General features: G+C 40.9%; 1 long non-coding RNA gene across 1 annotated transcript; it reads right to left on the bottom strand.

The window, feature by feature from the left end:
* Positions 1–9,328: 9,328 nt before the first annotated feature.
* Positions 9,329–17,103, bottom strand: LOC143643715 (uncharacterized). Its single transcript, XR_013156344.1, has 4 exons — positions 16,948–17,103; positions 13,341–13,637; positions 12,823–12,966; positions 9,329–9,454 (listed from the first exon to the last, which is right to left on the bottom strand). It is a non-coding gene; the product is annotated as an uncharacterized LOC143643715 (long non-coding RNA).
* Between the last annotated feature and the right edge of the window lie 985 nt (positions 17,104–18,088).

The following is an 18,088-nucleotide window of genomic DNA, read 5'->3' as shown; positions in this document are numbered from 1 at the left end:
GATTCCCTTCACATAAGCTTTGTGTCATAGCAGAAAAGGCCTCATTTACAATAGTAACAGCAAATGAAATACGTAGAAATAAATTGAATAAGAAATGTGTAAGATCTATATGTTGAAAGTTTTAAAACTCTTCTGAGGGATTCAAAAAGATTTTGAGAAAATAAAAAAAAAGCATTCCATAGTAAATAAAAAAAAAGTATCATAAGCATTCTTTTTCTGTTGGAAAAGAAGCCTCAACCTCAAAAAGGTGTCAATTCTCAGAAAATAATCCTTAAGATTGACACAATTCCATAAAAATACCAATGGAAAATTTTTATTTCTTTAGAACCAGACAAGTTAGTTCTCAAGTTAATTTGGAAAAATAAATTAAAATATATAGACTAAAAAATTCTGGAAGATTGATAAAGGTGACAAGACTTAACAAATGTTAAAGCATACTATAAAACCTTAATTATTAAAATAGTGTGCTATTGATACATAAATGGAATGATCCATGTTACAGAATAAAGAAGTATTGAAATAGGCCTAACTACATAGAGGAACTTAATATGCAATAAAAGTGGGTTCAAATCACTGGAGACAAGGTGAATTATCCAACTGCTGTTGGTACAACTGGTTAACCATCTGGAAAAAAATGGGTGTATAAACCACACTTTACCATGGTATAAATATCAAAAGAATCAAATATTTAAATGTAAAATTAAAAGATACAGAATTATTTTATAACTGCAGAGCAGAAAAACGTCTCTAGTTATAATACAAAATCCAAAGCCTAGAAGAAAGGATTAAACATTTTGATTATGTATAAAAAAACTCAGAATGGCAAAAAAAAAAAAAAACATAATCAAATACAAAAGACAAAGAACAAATTGGGAAAAATATATGCAACTCATACAAAACAAAGGGCTGATTCTTCTAATACACAAATAGCTCCTACAAATCAATAAAAACAACCCAAAAGGAAAAGGACAAAGTTCGCAGACAGAAAGGAAATACAAATGGTTCTCAATTATGAAAGAATGTTCAATCTCTCACATAATAAGAAAAATGCAAATTATTTCAACACTGAAAAAATATTCTTCCCTTCTTTTTTCCCAAAGCTCTAAAAATTTGATATGGTGCACTCATATACTCTGGGAGGAGAGGCAATGTCTCTCAACTAACAAAAGCAAATACTTTCAATGCAGTGATTCCACTTCTGGGAATTTATCCCACAAGTGTGAAACTATGTCTATATGAGATTATTTGTTGCAGCAACATTTTTAATAGCTTGAAAATTAGAAAAAAATAAATATCCACAAAAAAAAACTAGTCCTGCCATGAAATAGAAAATTATGGAGTCATTGAAAGAACAAAGATGCATTTTTATGTATTAACATGGAAATAGGTTTTATAAGAGAAAAAATTAGGTATACGCTAATGTCGATAATATGCTACCATTTTTTTTAGAAGTGGAAAGAATATATATGTATTTACGTATTTATGAATAAAATATTTCTGGACAAATACAAAGAAAACAATAATAATATTGCCCATGATGAGGTAGTAGGATGATTGGGGATTGAGGGAAGGAGAGAGATTCTGCAGTATATACCTATTATACCTTTTGAATTTTGAACCATGTGACTGTATTACCTATTCAAAAAATCAAATTTATAAAAGACTTCTACAGAATTACTTCTGCTCTAAGAGATCTACAAAGAATGCAATCCTGATAAAGGCTCTGGGAAGTCCTGTAATTAACAAACCTATTGAACTATTTAATCTAGACTTTCCCAAACATATTGGGCTCTGACACCCTCTTCCAATTTATTACCTGTCCACATCCTGGGGTGGACGCTGTGGTGGGAAACACTGTGGCAGGGCTTTGAACTGTCCAGGGTTGCCCCAAACTCTCTTCCTGAATGAAGAGCTCTGCTCAAGGGACCTGCTCAAAGGAACTAATTTGAGGTTGACTCCTACGGACAAGGAATCAATTGTTGTTTCACTTTAAGCTCTGAGTAAATTTGGGGAGAAATTTCTTTTCTTTCCCAACTCCCTCTTTGCCTATAGAGGTCAGAATTCCTAGCTGAATTTTATTTGTTAATTGTGAAATATAACCTATATACAAAAAAGCAATAAAATTTTCAAGTATATTTTAACAAGTAGTTATAGAACAGATTTTAAAGTTTGGTATGGGTTACAATTGCAAGATTTTTCATTTTTTTCTTCTAGCTGCTCCAAGACACTGGAGACCAACAGAAATATCAATACAATGATTCAGCAGTCATACTCATTTGTTAAATCCCACCTTCTCTTTAAATAGCATATAGACATAAAAGCAATACATATCAAAGTACTGGCTGAATTTTTAAAAGATGGATATGCCAGATCATTTGGTAAGGAGAGTGTGCATCTGGTCCTCGGCCATGTAAAAACACACTCAAGCACAAATCAAGAACATGAGGCGAGAATTGTTAAACCATAAATACGAAGTGGCAAAGTAAGTTAAAGTACCCCACTCTGCCTTTTTTTTAACATTATAACCCAAAGGAGAAAGCAATACATTTCTAATAGTATTTCCATATTGGCCTTCCCTGTTAGCCAAGACTTGAGTATAATTTAACACACCTCACATTCCCCTGGCTATTGAGCTTAAGTAAGCTTTTCAGGCTGAGAAGTCAGCTCTTTTGGGGTCACTTTCTGTTACCATTTGAGTTGTGTCCAAAGGGAGATTGTTTCAGCCATTCGAGGAAAAGTCAAAACCGATAAAGGCCAATTAGAAACCCTTTCTGGCCCTGAATAACAGCAGAGGGTGGCTGCGTGGATCCCCATGCAGCTGACTTCAGCAATGCAGAAGGACTGAGGTCTTCCAGTACAGTGAGTCCCAAAACAGTCCCTGGACCAGCAGAAGCATCACTGAGAAACTTGATCGAAATGCAAATTCTTGGACCCCATGCTAGATCTGACGAATCAGAAATTCTGGATAGTTTTGATGTGTGCTTGACTTTGAGAAACAATGCTTGAGCAGAAGATCCTCTGACCATCACTCCACATCAGCGGTCCTCACAGTCTAAAAGATACTTCTGCCTAGATGGTTGGTCTGTGTTGGTCAGGGCTTTCCAAAGAAACAGAACCAAGCTATATACATTGTCATATATATATGAGATACATATGCATATATATATGTATTTTTTCTGAGTATGTAAATATTAAGAGATTTATTATGGGAATTGGCTCACATGACCATGAGAACTGGCAAGTTCAAATTCTATACGGCAGACTGCAAGTTGAAACTCCAGTGAAAGTGAGGTTGAATTCCCTAGGAGAAGCTAGCTGGCCGGGGCGGGGGTGGGGGTGGGGGTGGGGGGGAAGCAGGAGTTCTTTTATCTGACTATCTGACTTCTGGGGTGGGGGGGGGAAGCAAGAGTTCTTTTATCTGACTTCTGAACTACTCAGGTCTTGCTTTAAGACCTCCATCTGATTGGATGGGCAGACTCCCTTCATTGCTGAGGGCAATCTCCTTTGTTGATTGTAGATGCAATCAGTGGTAGATGCAATCAAGTGCCTATAGATGCTAATCCCTCTACCAAATAAGCTCATAGTAACAATCAGGCAAGCATTAGCTTAACCAAACAATTGGACACCATAACCTAGCCAAGTTGACACATGAAATTAACCATCACAATGGGCCTCTCAGAAGTTTAATTCTAAATTTCCTCCAAATTCCTGGCTTAGGGAATAGATTGTTTAGCCCCATATAAGTCATTATCACGTTGGAGGAAATGGCAGGAATTTATCTCTGGCAGACCCAGGGATACAATTATCCTATTTAGAACAACAATAGCAACAACAAAAACCCTGACTTCTTGGCTAAGAAAATCAACTTGTGCAGCTGGCACCTAACACAGTAATAATATTGCAACAGGGAAACCAGCTCTGCTGCAATCCACATTCAGAAATGACTAGAAAGTGGACCTATGTAATGGCCTTGCCATGGCATCTATTTGTGATAATTTTCTAAATTGAAGATCATCCTAGAGAAGAATATCTTGGGGTCAAACACAAGCAGGCACAGATTTCCAATGGGGACAGTGATGGGAGAATTCTTTGGAGCAAAACAGTAAAAGTTAGTGATTGGACACCTGAAAGGCAATTTGTCACAATGGCAGGAGTATAGCCTAAGGAACTGGATTTTGCAGAGGACCCATGGCTCTGAATCCTACAGGGCATTGGTACTTAAATCTGTTTCCTACTTCTCCACTGGAGTAGGACCCTTTTATAGAGTAAAGAGCCAAGTGCCATGTGACAGAGCTGTGTCTCTAGTTTCTGAGGCCTAGGAACTTCTCCTGTGGGACTCTTCTTATTAAGAAGGAAGGAAAGTTCTCCAAGATCCTGCCAAGTTGTCCTGACCATGCAAAAATAATGGATGAGGATGTTAGGGAGCCAATGGAAGCAGTGATGGGGCAGAGAGACAACAGAGGTGGGCAGAGAGTTTATAGCAATTGTAAGCAATGATGAGTGTCATCCTGGACCAGTTTGTTAGCATGAGTAGAGATACTCCCTCCACAATCTCTCATTTCTTCATAAAATTTTATTCTCATTCTTTGTTAAATAAAGCCTAGGTTGCTTCATTCTCTTCAAGATGTACTGGAAAATGCATATACTTTGGTAACATACAACTTGAGTCTAATTTTTAACTCTTTTGCTTACCAGCTATGTAATCTTGGATAAATTCCATCATTTCTCAAAGCCTTGGTTTTCTCATCTGCAGAATGGAACAGCCAGATTTGTGGGTCTGTTTTGAATAAGAGTGATACTAACATGCACTACCACTTTTTAAGCACACACCAGGTGTTCCACACACGATTATCCCAATCCATCCGAAGAACCACGTATTGAGATAAATATATTTCCCCCCTTTTTGAGGATTAGGAAACAACTCAGATGGGTTAAAAATATTGCCCCAGGTAACTGGCAGAAGCAGGATTTTCAATCTCAGGTTCAATCTGGCCCCAATGTCCGTGGTGGTTCCACTATGCAGCCCTGCCTCTCACAGTATGTAGTGTGGTGTCTGAGAGGAGGCGGCTCCAATGCTTAAGCTTTTTTGTTTCCTTTTTCCTACAACTCTCTCCCCTTTATCCTCAAGGTCTGGCTGAAGCTCCACCTCCCTCCCTCCCACCTTGGTCACATTCATGCCCCTGTGACCTTCCAACAATGACACTGCATGCCATCCTTGAGGTTTCTCTTGATTTCTAGTCTACTGTGGCCAGATAAAGCTCTTTAGGGCCTTTTCTTACTTTATCCTTTTGTTCTCATTCACCAGCTTGTAGATGTCTCATGCACGGATCTTATTCTTTTCTGTGTTTTCTACCCTCTGGACCTCCCTGGTGCTTTGCACACCCTGGTTGAAATGGATTTGTGTAGTTCCTCCTCGTCTTGTGTGTTGGGAGCTATAGGTGGGAGGATTTGGAACCTCTCCAGTTGCTTGAGTTGGGGCGGATGGTCCTGCTCAGGGGCCCCCGTTGCTGCTCCATGTTCACTGGTTTTCCTGCCTGGAGGCTTGCAGTGACTGATCTCCTCACTTGTTCTCTCCCCCACAAGATTCACTGCTCAGATAAACCCAGTAATAAATAACAACATAGATGATTGTGTCTGGTAGCCAATTGACTGTGTAACATAAGCTACCAGCCTCTCCGGCAGCACAGGTGCTACCTCTAATTATTCACCCTCACCTCCACCTGACCACCCTGTCATATCCAATCATGGAGCAATTAGGCATCTTCTGAGTGGTATTCACTGCCTGGGTCAGAGAGGTGGAAAAGATCCTGTTTCTGTATGTTGTTAGAACCATATTGGTTCTTTGAGAAATCAACTCTATGCCAGGCCTTGTGGTAAATGCTCTAGAAATTGGCAAGATGAAGAGACAATCTGTGCTCCAGGACCACATAACTGGGTTGGGGATATAAGACAAAACTAGAGTGAGTATAGTTTGGTACCTGTCATATGAGAGGTGTAATCACATTCCTATGAGACACGGCATGTCTGGATCGAGAAATGGGGAAGTTAGCAAGATGAAGTGCAGAATCACAGTGTAGTACTATGGTTCATGTTGCAATTACCAGTGAAAGTCATTGAAAATTATAGATTTTTAAACTCCTTGTTATAATTGAGTCCGAATCTCTGAGATAGTATGGGACCAAAAATCTCTATCTAGTTGTTTAAGAAATCCTGATGCCAAATATGATTTTGGGTTGCTACTAAGCCCACATTTTGTGCTCTAAAAGCTTTGACTTCACAATTTCCTAAAGCATTTAAGCTCTCTAGCCCAGGCTGCCCTTGCCATAGCTCATTGAACTAAGGGTGGGTATCTGATTCAAGCTGTGCACATCTGGAGTTGAAAATCAGAAGTTCTAGTTGGTTAGCTGAGTGTGCTAGACTTGAAAATTGAGCAAAGTGGGCCTTTTGGGAGCTATTCATATTGAAAAAGAGAGATCGGGATTATTTATATCCCTGAAAACTTTGTAGTTTCCAGTCCCAGCTCTTTGTGAGACATTTATAGTTTTTTGTCCCAAGTTTTGTGAGAATCCCCATTTTCTTAAACTATGCTTTCATTAACTAAAATTTGCTTGTGAGTTTCCCTTTCTAATAAGCAAAATAGTTGAAAGGAGAGAGACTCTTGAGTTAGGAAGACTTCAGAGACCACTCTCCCAACCTCCCACCTAATTCAGGATCCTTTTCCTTCCACTATCTGTGACATGTTTGGAAGTACAGCTGGTCAAAAAAGCACCTGGGTCTTATACCTTCTGAGATAGGAAATTCACTGACTAGTAGAAAATCCTCTCCTTATTGGAAAATTCCTCCCTATAAATCTGTTATCATTGGGTCATCCCTCTGAAAACAAACAAACCAATCCTACCCCTTTTCACCATAATAGTAAATAAATATTTAAGACCACTCTCAGCATTGCCTCTTGCCATCTTTTCTTTTTCAAGCTAAATATATTGGCTGCTTCACCTATTCCTTCTATGTTCTCTACTCTCACTATTCTGATGCCTCTGAAATTGGTTACCCCCATTTTCCAATGTTTCTTTTGAAGCATAATACCCCAAATTAGACAGAGATTCCAAGTATGTTGCCATCATCCCTTTGTGTTACATAGTCTTGGGAAGCAAGATAAATTTGCGGATCCAAATGTTGTTATAGTACTTTAGAGTCATCTTTGATGTTCACAACAATCCACTGAGGTACATCTATTCTTGTTCCATTTTACAGATATAGCAAAAATAAAGTCAGAAGAATTATATATCTAGCCCAAAGTAATATGCTATAAAGTATAGGTGTTTGTCTTGAACTTCATGCTTAGATTTAATTGCCATGATTTCTCCCTTTTACTGAACAGACCCCTGCCCAAGTTTCCTTCCTGGACTAACCTCTTCTCTTCTCAGAGCATATTGAAGGCATTAAAAAGCCCCAGATGGAAACTATTCTGAGTAAGATTTCTCACTGTTCCTGTAGAAATGGCACACAGCCTCTGAGGTTGACAAAGTTAGAGAATCTTCTGGATTCTTGTCTGAACAGTAAGTTCCAGACATGGGGCAAACCCAAATAGGAGATGGAAGGTGACCTGGAAGGTAAACCACACTGTAAGGCATGGGGGCAATTTTGGATCTGCCAGGAGGGAGCTGCAGCACCAAGCAGAGTGCCAAGTGAGCATCTAGCCCGTGAGCACTGCAAGCACAGAGATCTGTATCACTCACCAGGTATATGGTGACACGGTTTAGAGCACCAGCTTCAGACTTAGGCTCTTTGTATTTGACCCTTGGTTCTACATCTGAGAAGGTTGCTTGTTTATTCAGGGCCAGGGCCTCAGGCTTTTCATGTATAAACCGGGAGGTGTTCCTATCTCAGAGGGTCATTATTAGGATTACATGCACAATAAATAGAAAATACTTAACACACTACCAAGCACAAAGTTTTAACTTCAATTTTAACTTAAACAGGTACATTGTACTTACTATGTGCCAGGCAGTGTTCCAAGCACTCTACAAATATTAACTCATTTACATGTCATCTCGATGAGGTTGGTACCTTTGTTATCCCTACTTTACAGATAAGGAAATGAGCCACAGGGTAAGTGGCAGAGTAGAGATCCAAAGCCAGGAGATCTTGGCTCCAGAGTCCATTCTCTAAAACCAGTAGACTACACAGCACTGGGTAAGTCTTGCTTTTATTAGGTGTGTCATGATAAGCAAATTCTTTGGTCTCTGGGCCTCAGTTTTGTCACCTGTAAATTGGAGATAGTACCAATATATGTTGTGTGATAATGCGTGAAAAAAAAAAAGTGACATAGTATGTAAAACATATAGCAGAACTCAATGAATGCTTCTCCATCTCCCTCCCACCTTCCCTCCCTCTTTCACTCTCCCTTCCCTCTCCTTCAGATCTCCTTAAACTTTTAGAATGCTGCAGTTATGAGAACATCCCTAGCCTGAGGAGGCAGATACTTATCCAGCACAAAACCTGACTTGGCAGCAATTTTCTAATCACTTGTAGCATAGCTTTGCTATCCTGACACTCCATGGTCTGTAGCCCCCTGGGCACCTCAGTTGAGTTGCGGGACGTGTTATTAGTCCTCTTCTCTTCCAACCTGGAATGGCCCCGAGACCCACTTTGGTGGAAAGATTCTTTTAGTTCTAAAGGGTGTGTCTGGCCATTTACTGAATTTCTCTTCAGATGGGAAACTCCTGAAATGACAGGAATTCTCTTTCAAAACACTCTCAATTCTCACTTGTCTGCTCAAATTATTTTATCCTTTGAGCACACCCAAACCTTTCAAAGTGGTTTTAATGCTGGCAATTTGCAAAGGCTCCTGCAGTCCTTTGCTGCTGCTTGTGTGACTAGCCAGACTTTTCACGGAGGGGTGGAAGGGTGAAAACCCTGAGCTAGATTGTTTTGCTAGTCTGACCTGGTCTGAGAAGAGGGAAGGCTAGCTGCAGATTTGGTGCGTGACTATAGCACACGTACAAATGTACAAACGTACTTAGAGGCATGTTCCTCATTTCTCCTTCTACCTAATACCCACAAACAACTGATATTTTGTAGACCTGCATTCTAGTTCCCTTATAAACTCTGTGATTCTTTAAATTAAAGGTCAGCAAACTTTTTCTGTAAAGGGCTGTTGTAGCAAAAGCAGGCATTGACAAAATGGAAGCCAGTAGGCATGACAATGTTACAATAAAACTTTCTTCACAAAAGTAGCAGGACAGACTAGGTGGGCAGGCCATGGGTAGGTCGGCCCTGACTTAAATCACAAACACGAAGCTTCTTCATTGCAGAAGGAAAGTACAGAAATGAATAATAAGAAGCAGGCAGTTTGTTGCAGCGGTCAAGGACTCTGGAGTCAGTCTGCCTGGGTCAGTGTTGTGGGATCTTGAGCAAAGCACTTAATTTCTTCAAAAACCAGTTTCTTTGCCTGTAATAAATAAAAGGTATAGTAGATAATCATAGAGTTAATGAGAAGATTGAATGAGATGATCTAGGTAAGAACTGGAACTTTGTAAACACTCCATGCTCTTCTCCTGAGGCAGCAGAGCTTTCTAGATGACAGTGGACTCAAAGTCTGGAATGCCTGGGTTTGCAGCCCAGTTCTGCCACTTACTACCTGTGAGATCATGGATGGTTATTTAATCTCTCTGTGCCTCAGTCTCATCTGTAACAATAGTCCCTGTCGTATAAGGATGTGACAATTAAATGGATGAATGCATAGATAACAGTTTGAACAGTGCCTGACATATTGTAATTATTCCACATGCTACTTTGGAAAGTATTATTGCTGTTGCTATTATTGCTAGGAAATTACTATTCCATACCCTGTAGCCCCCTGGATACCACAGTTCAGTTGTAGGAGGTGTTATTATTTTGGAATATTTCCTTTCAGTAATTTTACATAGTTGCGATTACACTGCTGGTGTATCTATCTTCTATCTTTTCATTTGATGTTATAAGTTATCATTATCCCATTGCATTAAAAATATCTTGTTTAAAGAACATTTTATTTGCTCTATAACTGTCTATGCAGTGGATGTGCCTTAGTTTCCTTAATCTTCAGCTAGTCTGTTCATGTTGGTGGTTTCCCATTACGGTTATTGTAAATAATATTGCCATAAACACCTCCTTTTAATATATTTTATTTTAAACTTTTAATATATTTCTTGCTTGTCTCCTTAGGATAGCTTCTCCAAAGTGGTTATTGGGGTTGAAGGGAATGAGTAGTTCTAAGTTGCTGTGTAGGTGTGCTTAGATTGCTTTCCAAAACGATTGTGCCAATTTTACAGTACCGCCAAAGCCTTTGCATTCACCAGACATCAGTTTCTTCATCTGTCAAGGAAGGTTACTTGATTTTGATCAATCTACCTCATACAATTTTGTGAGAATCAAAATGTATGGGGACATGCCTTAGAAACTGCCATATAAAATGCCATTGCAGTCAATTGGCTTTGATGACAGCACGTGATTCAGCCAAATGGCACCTGGAGGCAGGGAGCGTGTTCTAAACACAACCTGCCTTCTGGCAGTTGAGTTTACCTGTGGTGCAAACTGCAGATATACACAATTCAATTAAGATTATTGGTACTGTGGCCATGACCAGGCTTTCAGACTAACCACAGCAAGCAGCCATTGCCATGATGTTGTGAAGAACTAATGTCTTAATGTGGCTTTTCCAAAAAGGAGGATTGCTCACTTAGCAAGAATGGTACAGAGCCTTTTCCCAAACTAACACAATGGCCTAGGAACAACCCCCAGCTCCACTTCCATATATGCGGGTGGCCATGATTTCTGCATTCTTTGCTTATTCATACGTCTCTATCAGGTCAGCCAAGGCATCACGAAATGAACACCAAATGTTGAGTAAGGATACCTGTGCTTACAACTGGTTTTATGACTTATTTTTTAGACCTTAAATGAGTGGCTTTTCTTCTTTGAGCTTCATCTTCATGACATTTAAAATAAAGATAATAATACCAACCTTTCAGAAATCTTGGGAGGCTTAAATAATATATATGTCAAAGCACAAATTAAAAATCTAGCAAACTACCACATAGTATAGGTGTTCAATAAAGGATAATAAAATATAATAATGTCAAAACACCTAGCATGTTATATGACAATCGGCAGTTGCACAAAATTGTATTTATTGACTCTATTTCTGAGTAACCTTCTGTTTATTGATCAAAGGCTTTGCTGACTTGTCAACTCTTCCAAGAAGCGTTTCTGGAATCATCCTGCCACCTCTATCTCTGATAGAATTGACCTGTCTGAGCATATGCACTATTATTTTTATTTATTTATTTATTTATTTATTTTGCGTGGGCAGGCACCTGGAATAAAACCCAGGTCTCCAGCATGGCAGGCGAGCACCTCTGCCTGCTGAGCCACCATGGCCCGCCCTGCACCATTATTTTTTAAACAATTTAGGTTGCTTTCAAGTTTTGGTGTTTTTGTTTTCATAATAAATAATGTCATGAGAAACATCTTTTGCATGAAACTTTGTTGCTGTTCAGGGATTTATTTTCTCCCATCATTTAGGATAGATTCCCAAAAGTGGAATTATTGGACCAATGGGCAAGTCCATTTTTGAAGCTCTGGCTCTGTATCATCAAACTGCTTACCAGGAAGTTTGTACTAATTTTTATTTCTACATCAGTTGTGTGCTTAGGGTTTTGCCTGACCCTAATACACGTACCTCTTACATACCTTATTTTTACTTTTTTTTTTTTTCTGCATGGTCCAGGAATCGAACCTAGGTTTCCCGCATGGAAGGCAAGCATTCTACCACTGAACTACCCATGCACCTTTTACCTTATTTTTAATGCCACAGCACTATACTATAATTTTCCTGTATGTCTTCTCCAGGTATTGTGAGATCTTGGGACCAGATTTGTTGAAATTTATTGAAGAGTGAATGAATGAATGAATGAATGAATGAGAAAGTGAGAAAGAGAGAGAAAGAAGAAAGAAAGAAAAGAAGAAACGAAAAGAGAGAAGGAAAGATAGGCTATAGAAGGCTGTAAAATGAGAGACCGTAAGTACGGAAAGAAGTTTCTGGCTTTAGCTGTCAGCACTAATTAAAGCTCCTATGAAGTACTTTTCCTCGAAGAGAGGAAGGGCGGCATGTCACATACTATAAGGTGCATATACATGAGTAAATAAATTGCCAACCAATACATTTTTAAAGGGAACCCATTATGCTTATTTATTGAAGCTTTCAAGTGTTACTGCAATGAAATAAATTATTAAACATCTCTGTATCTGCTCTGATAACCATCATGGCTACTTCATTTGAACCTTATTTCTAGTCCCACTCAGAGTCCTTTATTTTGGGCACTTGGAGCAATTCTTTGAGATGTCTGTCACTTGAGTTCCTCTTAAGAAAATGACAGAGACCACCCACTCCCAGTTTCTGCAGGAAATTCTCTGTGAATGATTGGCATGCATGTAGAAAATGAAAATAATGTTTATCATATTTTCCTGTCATCCCTTCTCCCTTTCTCCCTGTTTCCCAGTTTTCTACACATTCTCTTAATTTTGCCTCAAAGAAGGTTGCTTTCTTTCAGAAGTCAAAAAATGGGAAATAGCTGACACAGAGTTTGAATGCAATTGGACTTGTCTGTTATATGACTACTTCCTCAACCTGCAGAGATTTCGTTTCCAAAGTGAAGGCAAAAATAACTATAAGAGTCAGTCAAATGAAAGCAAATGAAAGGCCTAGTAAACTAGAAAAGGATTCCATTTATATTTTTCTATGCGCTAGCTCATTGTTTTCCGTGAATTCAAACTTACTTCCCAATTCCATCATCGGCAATGCCTTGCATGGGAAAAAGAGAGTGGGCTTTGAAGACCTGCAACTGGCTGTCCAGCCTGGCTTGACCACTTTTGAGCAGGGTGTCTGAGAGCAAGTGACTCAACCTGCTGGCTTGCAGTTTCCTCAAATGCAAAAAGAAATTACAGTGGACTGTTGGTAATGCATAATGATAACTAAGATAACACATGCATGTCAAATCATAGCTTTGTATCTAAAAATCGTATTTCTCCCTTCTTTATGAGCTCACAGTTTTCCCCATATAGAATTCTATCTGCCCTTCAAGGCACAGTTCAAATACCACTTCCTGGTAGTGTCCCTGACCTGCCTCTAACATTCTGTAACATCGGTTCTGCACACATCTCATGGAACCTTGTCTCCCATTCTGCCCTGGGGATTTTTGTAACAGTCCTAGTCCCCCACACTTTTTATTTTTAAGAGAGTGATGGAAATAAAAGCTTACTCCAATAATTCGATGTTTCTAGCCTAGCCTACTTACTTGCAGTGCAGTAGTCCTTAAGAGTGGGAAAGATGACACAGGCAGAAGTTCCTGGTGGGATGCAGGCGGGGTACAGGTTGTAATATTTCAGACAGGAGACTTGGCATCTCACTTTCTACACCTGGGTACTGCCAACATGATATTTTGGGTAGGTCAAGGCTTTACCCTCTCATCTAGAGTATAAATCTTTTAAGAGAAGAGACTAAATCCTATGCTTCCTTAATTTTCCCCTTAGCGTCTGGCATTGTGTCTAAAGTAGACTTATTGAGAGCATTCCAACTCAATTTTTAGAGGTGCCTGGAATATAGAGGAAAAAAAATACTTGTTAGGCAAGGAGCAGCTTGGATACGATACATAGGATTTGTTCAAGAAGATAGTTGAAGCACTCATCGTGATATGAGAGTAACCCCAGGAAAATGCTTCCAGTGAAGCAAAGTTATGCTGCCTTTTCATTCATGCCTTCATCCAGCAAATACAAAGTGATAGCCTGCTATGATACAAGTCTCTGTTTTAAAAAAGTTTCCGTTTTAGTCGAGGAGGTACACTCTGGACCCACAAAAATGATTCTGGCAGCGGTCCCTAGATTAAAGAAAATGAGATGCCAGTTTTCATGCTTGATGAATGGTGTGACTCATCTCAGATTAGGTTGAGTTCTCATTAAATGGTCACAGATCTGTGTCTCTCAATCATCTAGGAGCTATTCAAGGGCAAGGGACATGCATTAATCATTATTCTATTCCAGGGTCTAGAACAGGGCTTGACGTTCACTCATTCATTCATTCATGCATTCATTCACTTAACACATTTGTAATGAGTTGTGTTCACTTGGCTATCTTGGCTCAGCTCCTTCAAAGACACCTTTTCTCCTGAAGCGCATCAAGGTCGGCATCAAAAGAATTCAATTAACTGAAGTGAATTAAATGAAGTAAAATTTAAATTAATTCAATTAATTGAAACAAATTCAATTAAAGAACACATTTTTAAAGCCCCTACTGTGTGCTAGACTTTGAGGATACAGAAAATCAGTTGGACAGAAGGCAGCATTGCACAAACAGCATAAGCGTGCATTTGCACACCTAGCTCTTCACTCTCCCGCCCCCTCCCATTCACCTGCTCCATTCTCACAGCTTCCTCTGCTGCACATCCTGACTCACTTCCACCTGTGCCCCTCTCAGCCCCTCCCCTCTGACCTACCTCCTGACCACCACCCAGCTTCGTTGTATGGGCTACTGGTTCCAGTGTCCTCTTGACTGGGCTAAACCAGGAGCAGTCTTTTTTTTAGGTAATGCCAGTCGGTTCAGAGACCTCCTCCACCCACTTACCTCGAGTGTGTGGGCCCCAAGGCAGCCTACGGAACACTGGAGTAGTAAGGCACTCAACGAAGGCATGAATGAATAGGCAGCGTAACTTTTCTTTCCGCAAAAAGGTTTGCCAGGGGTCAGCCTTCATGTTATGATAAGTGTAAGTGCTGCAATTGTCTTCCGGGCAAAAGAGCCTTTCTAGCACTCATGGGCGAGGGGGAGGAGTGCTTAAAAACCGTTTTTAATTAGGCAATTATGACAATTAAATATTTGAGACTCAGGGCTCCTAATCCTTATTTGATTTCCACTTTAATTTCCTAATAATGTATGTCTCTGTTCTCATTGTAATCTTTCCCTTTGAATCTGTGTGGAATTCATTTGCCCGGGATAATTGCTTCTCTATAAGACTCCCTCTTGTCACATTCACAATGATCCTAGCATTAAGGGGGGGTGAGGCATACAGTTACTGTCATGGGGAAATTTTTTAAAACTCTGGTGAATACCAGCTTTCTCATTATGTCCCATTAGAGACAATGAAATAAAGAGGTGACAAGAGGAAAGGGTAGCTTTGACAGTTCTGATCAGAAATTACTTCAACGTGTTTCTTCTTTGCCTGGACCCCTAAGCTCATGGTGGAATTAGAAAAGACCAAGAAGAGAACAGGTGACAATGAACACCTACTAAGTGTCAAACCTGGAGCTTTGTAGCACAGCTCGCTGGGTTGTCACGATAACCCAGCCAGAAGGCTACTGGAGGTAGCTACTATTTTCTTTATTCTATAGATAAGGCTCCAAGAGATTCAAGTTGCATTGTCCAGGGTAAAACAGCCAATTAGTGACCCATTTCTATTCTAGCTCCAGAGCCTCTATCCCAGCAACCACACTGTGCATCTTCCCTTGGTATGACTTCAGAAGCTGTGACCTGGAACAAGTTATTTAACCCCTCTGATCATCAGATTCTTCATCTGTAAAGTGGGGATGATGGAACCGTCTCTGTAAGAATTATGGAAACTTCTCTGTAAGAATTAAACTAAGTTTGAAAAGCACTTTGCACCAAATATACACAGCATTATAATTCAAAAGATAACCCTTATTACCCTTTGTCGGAACAGGAACCCTCTACTTCATAGGCACTTGAAGGGCTAAAAAGTAGCAATCAGTTATGACAATGGAGACAAAGGACAAGTATATAGAGGGCAGTGGCCCCAGAACAAGCCCCATCCTTCCACACTATACAGGCCCCTAGATGGCAGGCACCTACTTAGGCACTCAGGGTCTGCTGGCCAGCAGAGACTGGGAGGCAGGGTCAGGATCTCAGCCTCTGCAGGAGCTGGCAAGGATAAGGGAGCCACTGTCTGGTGCTCAGATGGAAATCGTGGGCTCCCAGACAGGTCACTGAGCAGGGACTCCAGCAAAGGGGTGGGGTGAGGCTATAAGACAGGAGTCTGGATAGTAAAGCTCTCGGATTAAAGGGAAGGTTTGATTATAGGAGCAAGGCTCCAGATCAGAACCTTTTCCACCAACATTGGCTGGTTGCCACTTGGGTTCCAGATACTGGGCTAAGGGTTAGAATATAGCAATGGACATGCTAAAGTGACTGGTGCCCTCGAAGAGCTCCAGGACCTGGACGCAGGAGAGTCAGGCTCGTTAACAAATATCTGTAATATGGCGTGATAAATAACTCTCACAGAAACATATATATTGAAAGGCTCAGGTAGAGTGAGAGGAGCAGTTGTGGGATCTCCAGCAATGAGTTGTCGAACTGGGACATTAAAGTCAGAGACTGATGAGTAGCCAAGTTGCCAAACAGTGCACAGGGCTCTTAGCATCAGCCCTCCCTGCTTCAGTTAGAAACAGGCACATAGATAGAAGGGTCAGAGCTCAAAGCTGGGGAGTGAAGGGAGGTAGGAAGGCAAGGAGTCTTGGGCGGTGAGCCTCTGTGTCCACCCCGCCCCCAAACATTGTTCCTACACACACCCTCACACCTATTTGGCTGCCTCGTTTCCTTTTACAAATACCATGGCAGAGGTGAGGTCTTTGATCTTTCCAAAGCGCTCAGTGCCAGTTGTGACTGGAGCGCTGAAAATATTTACAAAGCCACCAGGTTGATGGCTCCATGTCGGGTCTCGCTCAGATCAAACACGGGGCGCCGGCTTTGTAAGTCACCACGCGTGGTGCCAAGAAAGGACACAAAGCGCACACAACATCAAAGACGTTTTCTGGGTCTGCAAATCATGTGTGCTTTCTGGAGTACAGGATGTGATGGTAGCAATGAACACACATGCACAAACAGATGTGTGTACTCACGTTTTTCATAGGCGCACAACCATGCAGGTAGGCCTTTGCACAGATGCACGCATTATCTCAGAAGCACATTCTTGTGTAAATATGGTCACAGCAATCCCGATTGTCAGTGAGGCACTTGGCTGGGACTGGCAGATGGGCGTCCATCCCAAACCCAGCTGCCACCTTCACTCAGATGCCGTGTTCAGTGCAGCCTTAAAAGCACAGCAGACCCGTCATAATGCCATTACCTGGCATTTGTGCACAGATGGGTGTGATTAGCTCAGCCGGAGGCAAAGTTGCTGGCCTGCCCGCCTGCCAGGCCCACCCAATGCATCCCAAGAGGAAATAAGCAGCACCGTGTCTCCACACCTGAGATAAATTGCTCCCCAGCTGCCTTCTTGATTGAACTTCTGAACTCCACTCAGAAAGCTGAACGTGGAAAAAGAGCCTTAAATTTAGTAGCGTCTGTCTTGCTTTGTGTCCTTGGCTGGGATCACTTCCCGTCTCAGCACCTTGGTTTCCTGATCTGTAAAATGAGGATGTTGGTCTGGATCCTAAATTCTCTGCTCATCATAAATTCCTGGGGACCTTAAAAAAGATAAATTCCTGGACTCCAGACCTCATCAGTACAAACTTCCCCGGGTAGGACCCAAGAATACACCTTTTCACAAGTTCCCAAAGAGATGTGGGTGCACATCTGTGAACCAGGGTTTGGGAACACAGGGTTAAATTTTCCTAAGGCCTCTTTCCAGCTACAACTCTGATTCTTAAAATGCAGCCCCCTCAATGTCAAATGCTTGGGGGCAAATGTGTGGAGTTGGCTCGAGTTGTGTAACAATTTATCCCCAAACTTATTGGTTTAAAACTACAATAGATATTTATTATCACCCATGGCTTTGGTGGGCAGCTCTGACTAAGGGGTCCTTAAGAGATTGTATTTAAGATGTGGGCTGGGCTGCAGTCATGGGAGGGCTTGGCTGGGGCGGCATGACTCACTTCCAAAATGGCACGCTCAGGTAGGTGGCAGGTTGGTGCTGGCTGTCAGTGGGAAGTCTTCAAGCCTCAGTTCCTCTCCACCTGGGCCCTTCCACAGGGCTGCTGAATGTCCTCAAAGTAGAGCAGCTGCAGTCCCCACCTCCCCTGGAACAAGAGGTCTAAGAGA

The sequence above is a fragment of the Tamandua tetradactyla genome, chromosome 8 (assembly GCF_023851605.1).
Source record: "Tamandua tetradactyla isolate mTamTet1 chromosome 8, mTamTet1.pri, whole genome shotgun sequence".
In the NCBI taxonomy this organism is placed as follows: Eukaryota; Metazoa; Chordata; class Mammalia; order Pilosa; family Myrmecophagidae; genus Tamandua; species Tamandua tetradactyla.
This window is presented reverse-complemented; position numbering and strand designations above follow the sequence as displayed.